This window comes from Wolffia australiana, chromosome 11 (genome assembly GCF_029677425.1).
Source record: "Wolffia australiana isolate 7733 chromosome 11, ASM2967742v1".
Lineage (NCBI taxonomy): Eukaryota > Viridiplantae > Streptophyta > Magnoliopsida > Alismatales > Araceae > Wolffia > Wolffia australiana.
The window spans coordinates 4871520-4876814 of NC_135845.1; the positions used below are offsets into that span (position 1 = coordinate 4871520).

At 52.4% G+C, this 5295-nt stretch overlaps 1 pseudogene; it reads left to right on the top strand.

Moving 5' to 3' along the window:
* Nucleotides 1-4156: 4156 nt before the first annotated feature.
* On the top strand, nucleotides 4157-5013 carry LOC144709594 (putative cytochrome c biosynthesis ccmC-like mitochondrial protein pseudogene; annotated as a pseudogene).
* Nucleotides 5014-5295: the final 282 nt, after the last annotated feature.

Genomic DNA, 5295 nt, shown 5'->3' on the forward strand with positions numbered 1-5295 from the left:
CCTTCATTCATCCACTTTGTCACGTGAAGGTTCACGCATATGATCTAGTCTTCGAAGTACGCGGCCTCGTCAACGGCCCCACAAGGTTTCACGTTATCTTTACTTGCATTTTCTCGTTTAGTTGGCCATGTACGTCGGCCAATTGTTTGCTTGGTTTGTTTATTCGCGTGTGTCTCAACCATTGTAAAACCTGCATGTTGCGTGTGTGTTAGCGCACGTGTAGGTATAGTCGTGTGACCCTCTCCCTCTCTCCTAATAGGGGGCCCTATTCTTTAATTGGGCCTTTCTATCCTTTATTTTTAAGGGGACAAGGCCCATACTTGCCCCTATAAAAGGTGGGGGCTGCCCATGGGAAAAGAAGAAGAAAAAAGACTCAAGAAAATGTAATTTTTTAGCTATTTTTCTGATTTTTTAGTTTTTTTTAAATTTCGACATATTTACGAAAATGCCACTGTGAAGTAAGGAGAGAGAGAGGAAACCCTAAAGATCGTCAGAAACTGCCGCCACCTTTGCCGGAAACCGCAATCTCCGCCACCGTCGCCGGGTTACCGGCGACCGTTCCTAAGGCTGCCCAGCGCCGCCACCTGACCCTCCGAGCCACCAACGGCCGCCGAGGGCCACCAGCAGCTGCCGACGGCTGCCAGTGGCCGCCCACGCTCGCCAGCGGCGAGCGCGGCTGCTAAGGCTGCCAGAACCGACCGCGACCGCCAGGGCCAACCGCAGCCGCCCAAGCCGCCGCGGTCGCGTGAGCCACCGCGGCCGCCAGGGCCTCCGCAACCACCAGGGCCAATCGCGGATGCCGAGCCTCCGCGGACGCTCGAACCGCCGTGGCCGCCTAGGCCTCCGTGGCCGCCCGAGCCACCGCGCCCGCCCCAGGCCTCCGCGGCCGTCGAGCCTCTGCGACCGCTCGAGCCACCACGGCCGCCCCAGGCCTCCACGGCCGTCAAGCCTCTGCGCCCGCTCGAGCCACCGCGGCCGCCCCAGGCCTCCACGGCCGTCGAGCCTCCGCGGCCGCTCGAGCCACCGCGGCCGCCCCAGGCCTCTGCAGCCGCTAGCGGCGTCCGTTGCTGCCAGGGTCAGCCGCGGCCGCCCAAGCATCTAGGGCCGCCCAAGCCACTAGGGCCGCCCGAACCTCCACGGCCCCCAAGCTGACCGCGCCGCCAGGGCCGACCGTCGACGGCGTCCCTAGATCGTCGGGCCCGCAACTGCCCCTCGGCCATCCGGCCGCCATTCTCTCGCAGGCGCCGTCCAATCCTACGGGCGCCCCATAGTCTCCCTTTTGCCTCGGTCAGCCACAGCATCCAATCTCGGCTGATCGTGGTACCGCCGCACCTTGCTGCTCGCCTTCCACGGCTGCCGAGGAAGACACCCCCGAGCCTATCATTCCTGGTACGCTCTTTGACTTCCCCATCGTCGTTATATTATTTCTTTTAGTGCCTCTGAATGTTTTCTCCACTACCAGGGTTAGGCTAGTGATAGATAGGATTCACACTCTGAGCGTTAGGATTTCCTTCGAGACGTCCTTGGTTGGGGCCGTCGAGGGTGTGTGCAAAAGCGGTAGTAGCCGAGCTCGCACCGTCGGCCTTCAACCCGATATCCGGATCATCAGGAGCCTAGTGGCATTCCCAGGTCCTGCTTGCCGTGGCCTAGTGGGTGTTGGCGCTTGTCGACACCGAATTCATACTTCTCATCGAGTTTATTGTCGTATTAACACTGTCATGACATCATCGTTACTCGTCTTTGCTCTATGACCGCATTAGCCCCTCCTTTGGTGTAACACGACTCGTTCGATCCGAGAACCCGATCGTGTTACATCACCTAATCGCGAAGTCATGACATCGGAATCATTGATACAACCGCCACTTTTTATGATTGTCTTGCACATCTTATCTCTGATTTTAATATTGGTGTAAAATATGGAAGTCCTCAAAGTGGGATCTTTGCTGGATGGCTAGGTAAGGGTGCAACGAACAATACCCCTAACGGAAGGAGAAGGTTTACCTTGAGGAGGATATGGCGGGCAGTCAGTGATTCCTATGAAGCTTACCAAACCATCGTCTTGCACAAATTCATCTACTACATAGTTCTTTACCCTATATTCTTCCTCATCGATAGGCTGTTCTTATAAGCTAGGTTCTATAACAATGCACTCGTGTCCTATGTGTAAGGCTCGAGAGGGGTACTAGGAGGCTGATGGCGAGGACGCCAACACATTGCCATGAAACGCGTCACCACGATCAACCAGAGTCAACAAGCTTGCTATGGACCAAACGACGAAGTCAACTGAAGTCAACCCGCCACGGTCAACCAAAGTCAACACCAAAGTCAACACACCGCAACCGTCGACTAGCAGGTCTCCAACCACGCACGTCCCTACGCGCGTCATGTCACGACGCCAAAGGCAGATCCATAACTGCCCTTTGGCGTGACACGGCGCACGACTTTACTTTCTCGTCAACTTCTCTTTCCTCCAAGACCTATATATTGGCCATTGTTTTCAATAAATAGTAGGCAATCATAATTTCAAGAATTGAGTTTTGTTTAACTCTTCTTGGAGGACAGCCCAGCCTCCCCTATCCCTCTTAACCCTAGCCGTCGTCGCCGTCGCCGCCGCCTCGCGACGTCGGCCTTCCCTCCTCTCTCCTTCCTCTCTCGCCATCCTCTCTCCCTCTCTTACTCTCTCTCTTTCTCTCTCTCCCTCTCACCTCTCTCTCGCCTAAGGCCGCCCAGGCAGCCCTGCCAGGGCCGCCCTGGCCGCCCCAGCCAAGGCCGCCGAAGGCCGCCCAAGGCCGCCCAGGCAGCCCCGCAAGGGCCGCCCAGGCCGCCCATCCAAGGCCTCCCAGGGCCGCCCTTGGCAGCCCGCCCCAGACGCTGCGTGCCTGTCATCAACGCTTCGGACGCCCTCGAAGCTTCATACAACGGCGCATACCGTTTATGTTTTGAGGCGCTGCCCCGAACCCCGCAAGGGGGCAACTCCCCCCTTGACCCCCCACCAACAAACTGCACAGTTGGATCTGCGACACCCTGTCGTAGCGCACGACAGTCGTCCCGCCAACAACGCCCACGCCCAAGCACTCCGGCCTTTGAGTAACCAGGCCGAGCCTCAACTAGGGCCATTCAACGCCCGGAACGTCCAGATCCCATCGTCCAGTGGGCCTCACAACGCCCGCATTTGTCCAGCCGTGCACAATCAGAATTTCCCGCATCCTCTTCACGCACTACGGTGCGGAGGTACGCCTGAACTCTCTGGTGTCGAAGTGTTCTCCGTTCCGTATTTTCTCGAGAAGTTTCCATCGCCGTCAGAATAAGATTTGGTTTGGAGTTCCCACTTCCTCTCTTTCTTTCGAGTGTTTCTTTGTGACGCAAATTCGGATATTGATTTCGGTGCTTAGGCATCGTCGCGGTGGGTGAAGACAGTACTCCCGGCCTCGATGAGGGTCGGAGCTCCACCACTAGTTACGTGCGAGCCCTACGGATAGATTCTGTTTGACCGTAGACGCTTTTGTCGCTCTGACGAGGTTTGAGAGGCCACCATCGCCGTCATGCACCAACCCGTCCAAGCTAGGAGCTCCGCGCCTCCCTCGAGTCGGGGCCTGCACGTACAACACGTAGGACACCCATTCATTGCATCGTAGTTACGTCGACCCGTTAGGGTTTGATCTGTCGGACGATGACACCGTCGACGTTCGATCCCATCATCCCTTATCGACACCAAGCGATCATACTCGGTGTCGACCGGATCACATCCTAGAGGTTATCTGACATCAGGACCGGTTGGGATCATCCTCTCATTTTTTAACACCTTTTTACACTGGGCTGTACATTTATTCTGCCCAATTCAAGGATTATTATGGAGCACCAGTTCCGTTTTCTTAATAACTTACCGAGCTTGCTTGTTTTCCGCTGTAATCACAGAAAGGGGGCTCAATCTGTTGCTTTCAATGGAGTGTTCATACCTAAGTGATGGCCTACCTTGGGATGGGGGAGGATAAATGGAAGAGGGCCTCAATCAAAGGTATGGCAAATAATGAACAAAGTGGCTTCCAGAAGATTCTTTATTCTGATTGAAGGATCCAAACCTTCCTCTTTGGAGATCCAAGGTAACCAAGTGAACATCCATGTCTTTTGCTCTACTAGCTATGTAAGGAAGTTACGCATGTCGGTTTTGTTATTACAACCTTCTATCTTCATGTCAAAGACCAGAAGATATGCACACATTATAATTTTTCCTTGGTTGTTCTTAATAGTGATGGCTATTCATTTCAGTTCTAGGGTAGCACCACCAGATTTTCAACAAGGTGGAAATTCTCGTATTTCATATATACATGTTCATGCGGCTCGGATGAGTATAGTCTTATATAAACTAACGGCTATAAACAGTTCCTTGTTCCCATTAACAAAACATCCACTTTATGTTCGCTTTTCCGGAACGGGTACAAATATTAGTATTTTTTCTATGTTGTTTACATGAGTTAGTGGGGGGTTTCGGGGAAGACCAATGTGGGGGTACCTTTCGGGTGTGGAATGCTCATTTAACTTCTGTATTCATCTCGTTTAATTTTGTGTGCACTGCATCTTCAAAAGCTTCGTGTCGAACTGGCTTCTATTTCAGTCCATGCCAGACTGATCGATATACCAAGAATAAAGTCTTCAGTCTACTCGGGCAATATGTCGCATCAACCTGGGAGCATTAGCCGATCTTGTACATCAATACATGTTCCTATGCTCATTTCAATCTTGTCCAACTTTGCTAACTCCCCCTTCTCAACCCGTATCTTGTTCGTTCTGGAAACACGTCTTCCTATTTCATCTTTTCCCGAATCTCCCTTAACGGAAGAAAGAGAAGCTCGAGAAGGTTCTGACGTCAGATTCTGTAATAAACCTAGTTCACTCGCTGTTGCATCCATGGTGCTTAATTTTTACAACATTGGTTGGCTGAGTATGTTCGATTCCTGCTGGATGCACTTAGAACGTTCAATAATCATCATTCATAAACTCACTCGCTTTAGTTAGCTCGGGTTGAGTAGAGGTTCTGAGGGGCGAGTTTACAAGCGAGTTACGAAGTCAATGAAGATTAGGATGAATGAGATTAAGATTCATGTTACGAAGTCAATTCAGATGAATCTGAAGAAGAAAACGTTATCCAGCGGATAAACGATGAAAAGAAGAAAGAACGATTCCACATTCAAGAAAGAAAGAACCAGACCAGAAGGATCAGAGGCGGGGGGACAGACAAAACCCATTGCGTCTTATTTTCAGTACCTTACCCCAACCTATAAGTTATCTAAATACAAA